Below are 15,947 nucleotides of genomic sequence, written 5' to 3'. Positions count from 1 at the left end.
CAGTGCTAAAACAAAGTTCCACCAACCTTACGCCTTTGTACTTTCACACTGCACCCCGAAATGGCGTAATATTGGTGACCCGGTGTGTCAGTACATGTTACATTACAAGGTGTCTGAATCACAGACATGCAGGTACATGCACTTTCCCACCTGCCAGCTCCAATGCTACACCACCACCTTCTTCCCCCCATCTTGCCTCTGTTACTACCTCAGAGGAGGGACGACTTTGCCACTATTATGCCTTTGTGCATGACATATTGCAGGAGTGACGTAACAGAGGCCTTGATATGGCAGTTTGTATGTGCATAGTGAATGCAAGTATGACAAAAAGACCCTAAATCATATATATCAATGTTTAGATAATATTGGACCAACCTACAGAAGATGATGGTCTGTGGGCTGAATCTTTGAGCACAGTGTTTAACATCAATAAAACACCAACGCTGGTGTATTTCCAAAGGAGAAATAAGAGAAATACCTCTATAAATACAAGCTATGTTGAGGATGTTTTGGCAATATGAGGAATGAAATATTTCCATATGTACAGAAAACATGGAGGATGAAAATTGAAGAGGAAGAGAACAGTCACTGCAGCTTGGCGGCAATCACACAATTACATGCTTGGTTAGAAACATGATAACCACAGGTTGGGTATCAGTGCTCCATGATACACTGTGTTCTAATGCAGCTTGGCAAAACATGTCTGCTATCTTCTCAATCACAGTGATGGATCACCTTCACCGACTAAATTAGACATGTTGGGAGGCATTTTGTTCCCTGGCAGGTATGTCAGAACTGATTTAAAAATACTGTTCATCACAGTGCCTGCATGTAAAAATAGCCTCTGAGATAACATTAAATGTGATTGCTTTCATGCATGCAAATGAAAAAAAAATGAAGAAAACACAGCTGTCACGATGGAATAATCCTGTAAAGGGGCTGCTCACAGCAACAGTTGACATGCCGTTCACAATAGACGTCTGAGTGACAAGACCTGTGGTGTGACTTTTTCTACATCTCAGGAACAGCTTTAGAAAAAAAACATCTGCTTTGCCGTGGAGGAGGAAGAGTGTTTGAAGAAAGAAATACACCCGGAGATGGAAGAATCTACCTTTTTTGGATTTTCAACATTTTGTCTCCCAGCTGAACTGTGATTGATTGATGATTTCTTTTCATGGTCTGTATCTCTAACCTCTGCATTTGAATGCTTTATTTTCTAAACTTCAGATGCCTCTTCAAGTATTTTATTGTTACAGTCCAAACGGATTAAAAACACAACCTCTGCTTCCTTTTTCCTACTCCTTCTGTTCTTGTTACCGTCTAATGTTCCTTTCAAAGATGTTTTTATTGGTCTCGCAAATCTACATTTTAGTAAGAAGGCTTATCAAACATAAGTGACCCCAACTCTACATACAACAGCTGAAAAAGGCTAAACTGGTTCAACATTTTTGTGTGTGTTAACAGTTAAACTGAAACACTAGGAGGGCCTCTTTGGAGCTACTGATACTAAAAAGTAGTAAACCACATAACCAACTCCTTATATGGCATTTTTGTTCAATTGTGACATCAGAAAATAGTGACAATACTAACTGCCAGGCAACAGTCACAGTGCAACATTTTAAGCTAACGCAACTGCTAGCTAGTAAAAGCTTGTGTTTACATACCAGTCAACATGTGGGTCTCCCCCCAACTGGGACATCAGAAAATAGAGACGATACAAACTACCAGTAAATAGAAACAGTGCAACATTTTAAACTAGCATAACTGCTAGCTTGTAAAAGCTCGTGTTTACATACCGGTCAACATGTGAGTCTTCCCCCATGGTCTGCAAAGCGCTGTTCACTCCCTTCATCTTTCTTCATCTCTGTCCGTCTGACTGTCTTTCATGGTGAACTTTAAGGAACTGACACGCTGGAAAAAAGGAGAGCAAGATTAGTGAAGTCAGATACTTGTCTGCTAGCTAGCTTATATGTATTGCGCTTCAGACAATTAAAGCTATAGGGTTTTTTTTGTGAAGTGGGAAAGACAAACTTTTAAAAAGTCAGTGTCGGTGAAATGGTAAAAATATCAAGACCTGTGTCATGGTTCAGAAATTAGCCTACTAGATGCAGCATGACTCATCAATTTTATACGTTTTGGAACATTGGCAATATCCACAAATATATATATATATATAATTTTTAATCTTTGTTTATCCAGCTTTTAGTATTTATGTGAGAGCAATTGTAAGATGAACATAATTTCATTCCTGAATTATATATATATAACATCTGGTTTATCTAGAATCCAAGTCCTTGGTGGCACAGTTTAAGATATGGCTTTCTTCCTTTGGCCACTGAGGTTGGTCGACTTAAAAGTAGCCCAGAAGAAAACTGGCTGAGTTGTGTGATTTGACAGAAGTAGAAACCGAGTTGTATTTCCATTTCCTTTTGCAATAAACTATGATGACGTAAGAGAGTCATTATGAGATCGCTTGTCAAAACCAAGCGGCAGCCTCGACCGCATTGAAGAATTGAAGCCAATGGGATAGTGCTAAATACTGCAGTTCCTCCAGTGTCCACTTGAGGCTGGCTCCAGAAGTACCGGAAACCACATACACACCCATTCAATAAAGCCGATCTTTACAGCAGAAATAAACATGTTTACAGCCTGGTACAAAAAATGAGTGTAGTCTGGATAGCTCATTTATCAACTTGGCACACACTGTACTACATTGGATTTTTCATAACGCTGCAATTTCGAAGATCTTAAGATTACAAGTTTTCCATTATGAGAGGCACAGCTGACTTGATTGACAGGCGGGAACACTCTAGCTGTTGGCTAAGAGGCTCAAAGCCCGCCTCTTTACCTCACACTAGCTCGACAGCAGTTAGGTTGAGTTCAGCATTTCCAATAAGGCCCCACAGTCAATCAGCTTCAAGACAGCGCTTCAGAAACAGATTGGTGACGTCACAGATACAACATCCATTATTTATGCAGTCTATGGTCGAAACCCTGAAATATTGTGGTGGCTAGATGAGAAAATAAATGTTTAAGTTTGATGTGTTTGAGCTTGCGAATTTTATCTCAAAAGCTTGGGAAAGAAGACAAGCTACTCTTTAATAAGTGTATATAGTATATATTTAAGTGTATACCTTAATGTTCTTCTTCTATTCTTTGACATTGACCAGACTTGCTGTGTGTTCTGACCCTCGACTGTATAAATCCACGGTGTCATGCAGGTTGGGAGTATAACTGTGTGAAATAAATAAAATAAAAACTTGTAATTCAAAGAAGAAAAGCCAACCTTCAACATCTAGTTTGATTTAATAGAAAATGTAACGCCAACCTCATAGCTGTGGAAAAAAAAAAAAAGCACAGCCCAGCTTGTGATTGCATTTGACTTGTCTGTTCCCTGATTGATTGCTTTGAGATGTTCCACTGATGGCTCTCTGCTACATGTTTTTCTGTTTGTTATATTCACAGAAAACCCCACATTTCTGAGGTTGAAGTATTTCTCAGAAGAAACAACATTTGAGTGGGTGGTTAAATGTTTGTATTGAAAGGCTGAATTTTCACTGAACTGCTGTTATCTGAGACAGCTTGTAGAAACGTGTCCGTGTTGGCGACTGGTTCTTCTTTTCTGAGGCTTTCAAACAGGTAAGGTGTGTCAACTCAACTGTCAAGTTATTGGCAATTCATTTGATCCACACCTACAGAGTTTCTACAGATGTTTTTTCAAAGTTCTGCAAAATGCCCCTTGTTAAAAAAAAATCCTCAAACACCCTGATTGGAGATTTGTCTTTTGACAAAATAAGCAAGACAAAGAATTACATTTTGCTTTAACATTTCCTGTGAGGAGGACATTAGCTATGAATCATTTTTCGGGGATTAGAGTTAGTCATTTCCAAACCCACGCATTCAAAAACCTTCCAATCCCAGATCTACGTGTCTGTCCATCAGTCTTACTTAGGCAAAGCTTTGCAGGTCTAGGAAGAGGGGGAACGAGAGATGAAGAGAAGCATGAGTCCTTCATCTCCCCAGGATTGGTTTACCCTAATTGCTATGTATGGGTGCCGGAGTACTCGCGCCAGCCCCCTTTATCCGCACAAAGCCCCTCATTAAGAGCTGGTTGGACAGTGAGTCTGCTGCCGGGGTGAATGCTGGCTAGAAGCGGGCGGCCTGGCATCCACATGCAGGTGCAGAGCCGCCTGCTTTAATTGACAAGAGGAGAAGAAAAGGCTCCGTGCTGTGCATGACAGACCCGCCTCTTCTCTCTTTCTCTCTCACAAACTCTTCTGCTCTAATCTGCCTTAACCAGGTTACAGGTCCATCTGACAACACATCAGCTCTGCTTCTCTGCACTAGCTCTGTTTTAACTTTCTCTCTCACATACACACACACGGAGCCCTCTTTATATTTTCTTGAAAAAGTATGTCAGGTTGTCTGTCTCAGCTCAAAAGGTGAAGTCTGTAAATGCTAAAAAAGGAACTTTGAAGTTTTGAAGCTGGGGGAGAAGGTAGTGCCAGAGGTGATACCATTTTTTTAATGGTAGCCTCAAAGGTTGAAATGTAGAAACAGTGTCTTGTTCGTTTTATCGTCTGCGTAACGAAATACATATTTTACTTTACCATTTCATTGTTTTGTTGGCTAATGTAGGGTTCAATACAAATTTAACCTATATTCAACAACAATCAACGTATTTATTAGGATGTGTGCTTTCCTTAAAAGGAGACATTTTGCTGATCTGTATTTTAATACTTGCATGTAATGTTACAATGTTGGATGTCTATACTAAACCATGGCGAAGCTTCGTACTATGAGATACATACATGTTGTCGTAATCCCTGGACGTGTTGACTGGGTTCTCTGAAAAGCTTGTTTTGAGGACTTCCTGAGAACTGAATCTGATGTCAGACTCTGCTGTCCTGTCAGGACAATCCAGAAGCTTGAAAGTTCATTAAAGTTCAGTACTCTGGGAATCTGTGTTCAGCTCTTGAGTGACCCAGCACTTTGGTCATTATTGTGGTGATGACAAGTTAATTGTTGATGATGATAAAGGAAGGTCTTAAATTGTTTGGTTGCTTCATCGTTGATGTTCCTTATTTTATTAAGACAAAAAAAATACTTATTTACTTTGTGCATTGCCTTTACACTGCTTGGCAGTACCTGCATCCAAATGGACTTGAAGCACTTTGTTACTCTTACTGATCTTGTTTCCTCTTGTCTAGATCTTTGCTTGTGTTCTTGTTCTCGTATGTACGTCGCTTTGGATAAAAGCGTCTGCTAAATGACATTGTAACATTGTAACATAACTCCCTAGTAAAATATAGCACACATGACATGGATGTGCATCTCAACTCTTATTGAAACCTGCTGCTGTCCACACCTCAAATGAAAGCTCAGATGAACAAGCTGCAAGTAACATAACAGCAAGGTGATGAAACAATAGCTAACTGCCAAAAGCCATAATGAGGAGCTAGCCTCAGACGCTTTCTGAAAAGGCATAACCTTCCAGTCGTTCCTTGCTGTGAGGAAAGTAACACCCACATTCTGTGTCAACTCTATATCACTGGAAAAGCAGCCGAAAGGAAACATTTCCGGCAGAGGCGGAATACTGTTGAAATTTGGGTTTTCACAGATGCTAGTATCAGGTAAATGAGGAGTTTTATGAGCTGACAACCATGCACGGCTACTCTATTATTGTCCCAGACTGACACAATGAAAGGTGGAAATAAGTATAAGAGATCTCATTTCAACTAGCCAGTAGTCTATGTAAGAAGAAAGCTGCACCAGTCTTCTGTTAAGGAGCGCCAAGATGTAAAATGAAGATGTAGGCAGGAATTTTCAGAAGTAACTTTGTAGAGTTGTAGAAAAAAAAAACCCAAATGAAACCCTGCTGTGTTCATTTTGATCCATGCTAAACTCTTCTAGGAGTCGGCATTTTTTACAGGCTTGCAGTTGCAACTAATTACGCCTGTAGCTACTGCTTGTTTCTCCTGAAATGATGCTGATTGGTGCGGTCTTGAAGTGTATCAGCTTGAAGCTTTGCAAGACGGTTCTGCTTGATGACGGACTTTGAATCTGGCCAATCCATCTGCTTTGCTTAGTTATAGCAGCGGTGGTAAAGCATTGAAAGTTGCTTTCTAAAAACTCAAACTTAAATTGAACTGCATGTCTGTTATTGCACAAGTTAAAAAAAATTGTCCACTAGAAAGTTAATCATTCTTTATAAAATCGATGACTGTAAGGGTCTAGTCTCCATTTCAGCCTCAACTTTGATCAGACTGCTTACTCCTCTACACATGACTCAGACTTCATGTCTGAGGATGCACTCTGCAAACATCTCCTCCTACTTTGCAGCTATTGAACCAAAAGACCCCGTCTGACCCAACTGCACCTCCCAGAGAAAAGACCGTACACAGAGAATACAGAAACAATTAGTTGAATTATGGATCTTCGAGGCTCCGTTGGAATCGATACCTTTTATCAGCATTATCACTGCGCTGAAACTTTTAGGTCTCACAGGCAGGATTCAGGATTAGTTTCAGCAGGAAGTCTGTCCTTTTATTTCAGGCATTTGGCTCACAGCTAAATATAAAAAAAAAATAACAGAGTGGTTGGACAGAAAATATCTAATTAAATTTAAGCATTTTGGCACTTCTTGGCAGTGAGGAAGAGAAGAATTTCTATTGGAGCAGCTGCAAAAGGTTTTATTTTTCTGTTTTTGTAGTATCAAAGATCAGACATGTTGTGCCACTTTAACTCCATCTCTTCATTCGTTTCAATTATTCATGAGTTTTGCTGAAATCATTTCAGGCAAAGAGCTTTTCAATTAAGGATGGAGTGCTCAGCCTTTTTTTATTTTTTTTATATCAACAAGAAAATGCACCTTCTGGAAAAAGCGCTGTTGAAATCATATATTTTAACTTGAAAACCGAATGATATTATTACTGTAGTGTGCGTGTGCATTTCTACACACACCATGAAAGTGAATTTAAAAACAGGATGTAAAAGTGCAAATCAAACAGAAGGAAGGTGTGTGTTTCAAGGATCCTGAGGAGTTTGTGTCAGAAATACTCCTTGCATGACGTGAGAGGACGTGTTCAGACGAGGACAGTAATGAAGCACAAATTGTTGACCTCTGTAATAAAGTACTTTTTCTTTGAGTATCTGTACTCTTCACTATTATTTTTGGGGAAACTTAACCATAGGCTGTATAAATAATGGACGAAGTATCCCTGACGCCACCTGTCTGTTTCTGAAGCGCTGTTTTGAGGCCAATCATCGACGGGAACCAAATAGGATATATATTTTTTTTTTTATTCGATTTATTTGTAAAGGGACCATGTGCAATATTTAACATAAATGTCACCATCTGATGCATTGTACCAGAGTTGGCTTAAAGCTAATTTACATCTGCAGTCCCTTGGCAGGTCACAATTAAAACATCACATTGTAAAAACACTTGCTTGCACACACACACGCACACACACACAATCAAACAAACAAACAGTATGTATATCAAGTTAAAAGTATCAAATCAGTGGTTGCAGTGTTGAGTGTCCTTTAGCAGACTTTTCAGTTTGGTTTTGAAGCTGCTGAGAGATTCACTGTTCTTAATGTCCTCCGGTAAGGTGTTCCACTGAGTTGTGGCTTTCACAGAAAAAGCTGACTGCCCAAAGGCAGTGCGGCGAAAGGGCACATTGCAATTTCTGAACGAAGAGATTCTTGTTGATTTAACGGAGTCCACTGACCGAAAGTTGATAAATTGACGCAGCGGAAACAACCTAGCCAACATCTACAGTGTTCCTGCCTGTTAATCAAGTCAGCTGTGCCTCACATAAGGGAAAACTTGTAATCTTAATATCTTCTAAATTAAATTAAAATTTTAAAAAAATTGTCCCAGGCTGTAAACATGTTTATTTCTGCTGTAAAGATTGTTTTTTTGAATTGGTGTGTATGTAGTTTCCAGTACTTCCAGAGCCAGATTCAAGCTGATTTGAATCCTAACATTGAAACTGCAGTTTTTTAACATTTCTGCATTGGCTTCAATTCTCATGGCCGGAGGTTGCTGCTTGGCTTTAACATGAAAGTCAATTCTGAATTTGAGTTAATTTATGTATTTGAGCTAAAGTTAAAATATGTTTGTATTATTTAAATGGTTAACTATTTAAATACAAGTTTATTAAAATCATTATCTGTGTATTTATTATATTAGAATAATTTCTCAAGCATCTTGTAGTTGAGACCAAAACATTAAATGTACTTCTAAGGTTCTAATTACATTTACCTGGAGCTTGTTTATCCTTGCCTCTGATTGGTTGGCTCTGTGACATGTGATTGAGTGACAAGGAAGTGTTAATGTGATGCTGACTGAGCGTGAGGAGAGTAATGTGCTCTTGAGAAAGATATATCCATCTCCATCTGGCTGCTTCCTATTAATAGAGTGACCCAACCACCACACATTGAACCTCATATTACACTATTAATGTCCTTGTGACTTTCTAATCCTTAAGTCAGCTCATGAGTTTTCTACTCTTTTCTAAAATCTGATCCAAAAGACAATAAACTTTGCCATCACTGCCCCAACTCTCTGGAACTCTTCCCCTCCATACATTTGCAGCTCTGACTCTCTACACTCATTTAAAAAACAACTCAAAACCTACCTGTTCAAATAAAAGCATACAACATGCGACCTCTACTCTCTCCCCATCCCTTTTTTGAGTTTAATTTTTACACTTCATGTGGAGTGTCTCGAGTACCTAAAAAAGCGCTATACAAGTCATATAAATTATTATTATTATTATTAAAGGCACTATGAGGAGTTTTTCACCACCTAAGAAACAGACTGAAACCAACACCGATGCCTCTTTATGACCTTTTAAAAGCAAACAAAACCATAAGCAACAACACTGATACCTTCTCTGTTGGCATTTTTAATGCCTTAAACCACTCAGAGGGGGTAGGTGTCAGACCACGATTGACATTTGGCTTTGAAAACATAATTTTTCGGCTGTTTTCACAGCAAAAAAAATCCCATTGAGTGATAAATCTGGCTGTTAAAAGACAGCAGGGTGAGGTTTTTGTTGAAAACACTACGTTTGCATGTACAGAACAAGAGATAAGAGGTATCACTTTGTCCACAATGGGGCGCCAAAATTGATATAAATCAAAAGTTCCTCACAGCAGCTTTAATTATTATTATTATTATTATTATTATTATTATTATTATTATTATTATTATTATTATTAATTAAAAATGCTCTTGAAGTACTGCATGTGCTTTGTCTAAGTGCTGTTGCTGTACCTGTTCATGGTGCATCTCCCTGGCTAAGCGTAGAGCAAACCTCCCTCATATCAGGCAGTTCATGTACTGGTGGTAATGATGATTCTCATGGTCATATCCTCAGCACATGTTTGTGACATGGTCTTGGCTCTTCCTCTCCTTTATTCCTGGTGTCTCAGTTGTTTCTCCTCTCTGGTGTGTGTGTGTGTTACCCCTGTTCAGTCTCTGTCTGTTTGGGTGTGGCTCTCAATCACACACCTGCTGCTAATCAACCTGCACACCTGAGACCAATCAGCTAATCAAGCTCCTGCAGCTTTATAGCCCGGCTCCACGACTAGTCTTCGCTAGAGTGTCCAGTTCTTTCTAGAAACTTTGGATTTGTGCATCATTAAGGATTTAAAACTAAACTAACACATGGTCTCCCTCGTTTCTCTTTTCCCTCTTTCTCCCTCTTATCAGCTGGTTTGCCTCAACCTGCCCTGATTCAAGATCCTTCTGTTCCACCATGGCTTTCTGTTTTTGGGTCCTTAGAATTACAAAATCTGACAGCTTGAGGTTTGTAGAATAAATAATGCTTCCTATAATTTAACATTATTGTTGACTGCACCCATGCATGTGTGAAAATACTTAGTACATATAGTATTTTCAAAAGGCAAGTAATCCAGTACCCACTTTAACACAACTTTTACTTGTATTAGAGTACAATTTAACCTGGAGTATCTATACCTTGACACTGCATTTAATAATGTGCCTTTATTTGTATTTATTTTTCCTAATTCTCATCTCATCTTTCTCCAGGTTTACTTAAATTACATACAAAGAATAAAGCTCCATCTAAATGAGAAAACTTGTGAACCTGACTGACTCCTTTTAGAGATCAAATTTTAATAATGAAACAGCAAGTTCTTTGTAAAAAAAAGATACAAAAAATTGCTCCAAGATAATGTTGCTTGACTTTTTAAAAGCTTCATGATGCGGTCATGAAAAAAAGTAAACTTTGTGCACACACAGACCTAGGATTACAATGAGCGACTTCTCAGGCATAAGCCAGAATGTCAGGCTGGCAGCTCATGTGTGTAACCTTTCTGACATGTTGAGAGTGTGTTGAGAAAACTTTTTAATCAAGTCACGTCAACTGACTTTGCTTAGAATGGTATAATTCCTTCACTGCTAATAGAGACTGCTGAGGAAAAGCGCACCCACTCACAGATCGGATAATGACAGCACACATGTAATTGAGCAGGTGCTTCATTCATACAGACGGACAAAACACAGCAAACACACCTGACTGTATGAGGATTTGAGTTTCAAGTCACAGCTCTACAGTCTGGTTCAATTTAAAACAACAGGGGAATTTACATTATTGTATTGAAGCTTAAAAATAAGAAAACATAAAAACAATTCTTCTCTCTCAGGGAGTTGCTCTTGTATTCTCTTGAGGCTTCAAATAAACAAAAGACAATTCTCCTGTGAATTGTCCATTTACAGCAAGTGCTTATTCTGTTTTGATTCAGTGGATTTTATTTTTTTTAGGAAATATCTCCAGAGGAAGCGGCAACAAGCTGAAGGGATTTTGGGTGGGGAAAACGTATCAAAAAATATTACTACAAAAAAAACAATCTAGATGAAGTCTTAAAGGTGACATATCATGCAAAATTGACTTTTTAATGGTTCTCTACCAGAAATATGTTTCCCTGGCATGTCTACAAACCCCCCGAGAATGAAAAAAATCCATTCTGCCCCTGTTTTGATTTCTCCACCTTTCTGTAAATGTGTGTGAAACGAGCCGTTTCAGACTTCCGTGTTTTTGTTACGTAACAACAATATCCGGTCTGTCACGGAGTCAGAGCTCGGAGCTTGTTCAGCCCATAGACTGTATAAAATAATACTGAATCCCTCCTCCGTTTTTCATTACCTGCACAAATGTGTGCTAACAAGGAGCTTAGGAGGGAGGCATGCTAGTTGTAGGCTGTCTTAATAAACACAAAGGTCGGTTTTACTCCCCACGTCTGCAGATTTGAAGATCTAGTGGATGATTTTTATTTGTCATGGATAAGTGCTAGCGCTAATTAGCATAGCTACATAGCTACATGTTCATAGCTGTAGCTGTGTACCAAGACACACGTCTACATACTGACAAATAAAACAACAAGAAACACAGAATCTGTGACCAATCCTTCAGAAAAGGTCCCGCTGCCTTTCTGGCAGAGGTCGGTTTTACTCCCCACGTCTGCAGATTTGAAGATCTAGTGGATGATTTTTATTTGTCATGGATAAGTGCTAGCGCTAATTAGCATAGCCACATAGCTTTATCTTTATAGCTGTAGCTGAAGCTGTGTACCAAGACACACGTCTACATACTGACAAATAAAACAACAAGAAACACTAAATCTGTGACCAATCCTTCAGAAAGGTCCTGCTGCCTTTCTGGTAGAGGTCGGTTTTACTCCCCAGGCCTGCAGATTTGGGGCCCTGACGTAAAGCATAGGGGGTTTCATCTCTGCTTATTACATTGCTTCTTAAAAAAGATTTTAATCCTAATATTGGTTTAGAATGATTTCATTGGTTTGCAAATTATTGTTATTCTGTTGAACACAGTATATTACACTTACTGTTTCACCTGCGTTCTTACATTAAACTCTATCCTCTTTAACTGAGTTAACTTAGCTGTTATTTCATGGTAAACTGAACATTTCCACTTATGGGGAAGTAAATCAAAGTGAACAGGACCGCATTAACAGCATTGATTTGACTTTTTCGTTGAGAGTGTGTGATAAGGTTCTCTCGACAGTGGCCAAGCCAGACTGTTTTGACTGGGGTGGCAAAACTGGGGTCCAGACTTTTGAAGGGGTGACCAGGCGTGGTAAACATTAGGGGTTTACCCCAAACCAAGGAGGGTAACCAACAATCACATCTAGTTAAATTTATTGTATAAAATAATTTTTAAAAAGAAACATTGTTGTAGATTTCTAACCTTAGAAGGTAACTCAACAGTGTGGAAATAGTTAAAGCTGCAGCACTATAGGGACTCTAAATGAAGATGATTGTCCCAAGTCAATATTTAAAGCATCAACAAAAGGAATTATAAAATTCAAAGTCTCTGCAGCTTGTTAAATACAACCCAAATAGCTGATTTCAATATACATAATGCTTCTGACAAGGCAAACAGTCAATCATGGTTAATTATTTCAGGGTGGCCACCCTCTGGCTCCACCACTGTCTCTGAAGTGTCGATTCCAAATCTACTGTATGTGCCATCTTAAATTTTGAAGATGTTGTAGCCTACAGTTTTTGTGTCTTTTACCTCTCCTGCTTTTTCGCAATGTTTTTTGTCAGTTTTCTTGGTATTCCTACTTTAAAAAAAGTGACATAAATTTTTACAATTTCATGATATATGATTTAAGTTCACCAAAGTCTGGGATTAGAACTAAACTTGAAAAAATAAAACTGAAATAATAGATTGTGGCTATGCCAACTGATTCGTAACAACCACCATGTTGACCAGTACAAACTTTAGAGTTGGAAGTTACTAAACAGTATTTCATATATGTTAGTGGAGCATGAATTAAGCCACTTGGTGCCCTGCCCTGTACCCTATCCTCCACAGGCGGACCAAATGTACTCCCAAGTCAGCAAATATGCTCTTGAGGCTGTCCTCCAGCTTTGAGTTCCATATGGATTTAAAGTCAGGGGATGAAGCATGAAGAGCACAAAAAAGGTAACCTGAGGCAGTATAGATAGTTCAAACAAACACAAGAACAGCTTGGCTCTCTTGTGATGACTAATACTTTGGTTAGGTTCAGGAAAAAGACCATGGTATGCCTTAATATAAGAACACACGTGTACTGTTGGTAAGTTATGTCAAATATAGTACAGTACTTATGTGAAGTACTGAAGTTACATTATAAAGCATGTTTGTGTCTGCCTATCTAAACCCAAACATGTCCATCTTCAAACCCCTCAAGGTAGTTTTCAACTAAAAGTAAAGTTCTGATAGTCAAACTTCCCCAAACTGCAACCTCTTGGTATGTCACATGCATTGGAATTGTTCTAGCAGGTCTAAAAGTCTAAAAATTTGAAGGCCTTTTTGTCAGCAAGGTTTGTTTTCAAAGACCAACCAGACATTGCATAATTACCACCAAATGGAGAGCTGCTGACTGAGCTGAAAGACCATGTTAAACACAAGTTGGATCCCTTTGGAGAAAATGAAGATCTACCAAACAAGATGCCCCTGACACATTCAAAGAGTCAGCCAAATGTGCAAAACATAACTGAGTTCTCAAACTGAACTGACAACCAGTTTGATTTTGATGTGGGTTTTAAGCTTCAGTTCAGTTTTATCTAGAGTAAACATGATGTGTGTTTATCCCAGTCAAAGTAGTCGCGTGGGTGTGCATCAATTTTGGGGGTCTCCTAGTTTGTGTGAGTGGGAGGAGGATGGCGTCCTGTGTAAATATCAAATGATAATGATTTTTGTTTTTAATAACGGTGGCATTTCTCCAATCTTGATTTCTAAGTTGTTTCCACCCTCTAATACACTTTTATTTTTAATTTTTTGTTGTTGATACACGTCTTCAGTTGGAAAAGAGAGACACACAAATCACTCAGATGCCTGTTGACATTTGGGTTATTTTTTTTCTCATGAAATAAAAAAATTCTAATCAAAACCAATAAAATATATAATTTAACACACAAGTTTGAAATATATTTGATCTCTGAACCTATGATATTTAAATATTGATTGATTTATTTTTTTGTACTTTTTGAGTGGTTAAAACTTTCTGGAACCATGAAGTCTCCAGTGCATTAACTCCAGGATGGCAATTCAAAATGTTCACTTGTTAAGGCTGATTTATTCTTCTGCGTTGAATCAACGGCGTACCCTACGCTGGGGGTCCGCGTAGCTCCCGTACCTACACCGAGGCCTACGCACGTAGCTGACGTGCACCTCCTCCAAAATGTAACTCCCCGTAGAGCCGACGCAGACTGCAAGCCGTGTGATTGGTCCGCTCGGCAGCATTGTCTTTCCCACATTTACAGCACGTCCGCGATCCCGGACATCGGCCGCACATCGGTATTTCATGTCCTCCTCTCTATTCCTCATTTAATCATGTCTGTATGATAAACAGCAACATGTATCAGCTGTAGATTAACATAACACGCTCTGAATCGCTGTGGAAAAGTAAACAGGGATCGTAGCGGGACCGGAAGCAGTCGACCGGCTATCAGAGAGACCGCACTGCCCTCTAGTGTTTTGGCGGAGAATTGCTGCGCGACACGGACACACCGACGCACAAGTATGTGGTGCTCATGTCCGCGTCAGCCCCTGCTGCGTAGGGGAGACGCAGAAGTATAAATCAGCCTTTACCCTTATACTATATTGAATTTAATTCAAAATGTGACATCGTGACTTTCTACATGCACTAAGACAGGAATGGTTATATGCCATTATATACCCAGCTTTCTTACTCATCACCCAGCTGTCTTAAATACTTGATTCTGAATCAGTGGCGCCGTATAGGGGGAAAAGTTAGGATGATTCTAAGGGCCCATGACTGACAGGGGGCCAGAATAAAATAATGAAAAAAAAAACCAAAACATTATTTATATTTTATTCAGAATAAGGTAATTAAAAAAACTCATATTAAGTGCCCCTGCTCTGATTGGTCAAAACCTCATAGCAATGGTTATTAATTAGCAAGAGCAGTGCCAGGGGCAACAAGAGCACACACATCATAACAAATATATCTGTTGGAAGGAGTCCAGCAAGCTTATTATTTTTTTTACAAGTACATTTAAAGTTTGTTTTCATCACTTCCTGTGGCAAGTGGCACAATGTGGCAAAATGTTTCCTTTAATATCACAACATGAAGCATATGTCTTTCTTTTTTTCCCCTTTTTTTTAAAAGTAATATGTTTAGGGGGTTTACACCTTTACTTATAGAGGAGAGGACAGTGGATAGTGTAGTAAACTGGGAGAGAGTGAGGGGAATGATATGTGGGAAAGAGGCCGCAGGCTGGATTCGAACCTGGGCCACCCGCTACATGGGCTTGCAACTTAACCATTAGCCTAAGTCTGCGCCCATGAAGGATATTCCTAATATTTTCTTATGTTATTTAGATAGCATGAAACTTAAGGTTTGTTGTTAATGGCTGACCGGTCACTGGCGACAACTAGCGATGTGTTTTTAAACATACAAGGAGCTAAGGGTAAGAGACGTTGAGCAAATTGAAGAAAACACAAAGCAACCTCAAACGACAACAATGGACTTTGGGAGTGTTACAGGACTGGTTAAGTGAGAGGGAAGTCTCTTCAGGGTATGACAAGACCTCTCCATTTCGTATTGGGGTCTTGTCTCATCCTGTCAATATTGTAGTTCACATAACCATCAGTTCACCGCAGTATTCCCTGAGATTGGTGAAATGATTACACTTTTTCAGGGTTCCTACGCGTCCTGGAAAACCTGCAAAACAGTTGACCAGTTTTCCAGTCCTGGAAAATGGGAGAAAAAGTAAAAAGTCCTGGAAAATCACAGATTGTCCTGGTAAATTATTCCAAAATGACTGCGTGCGACCTGACAAAGTAAAAAAAAAAAACACATCCCCATTCAACATTTGTGGCCATTTTTGTCATTCAGTTCTATTTAGGTCAATTTATGCACTGATCCTCTAGTTATTA

General features: G+C 39.1%; 1 long non-coding RNA gene across 1 annotated transcript; it reads left to right on the top strand.

The window, feature by feature from the left end:
- Positions 1–9,630: 9,630 nt before the first annotated feature.
- On the top strand, positions 9,631–10,115 carry LOC117829764. Its single transcript, XR_004634690.1, has 2 exons — positions 9,631–9,823; positions 10,067–10,115. It is a non-coding gene; the product is annotated as an uncharacterized LOC117829764 (long non-coding RNA).
- The last annotated feature ends 5,832 nt before the right edge of the window (positions 10,116–15,947 follow it).

Source organism: Notolabrus celidotus, chromosome 18, assembly GCF_009762535.1.
Source record: "Notolabrus celidotus isolate fNotCel1 chromosome 18, fNotCel1.pri, whole genome shotgun sequence".
NCBI classification, from domain to species: Eukaryota; Metazoa; Chordata; class Actinopteri; order Labriformes; family Labridae; genus Notolabrus; species Notolabrus celidotus.
Note: the sequence above shows the minus strand (reverse complement) of the source record. Positions and strands in the feature narration are given on the sequence as shown.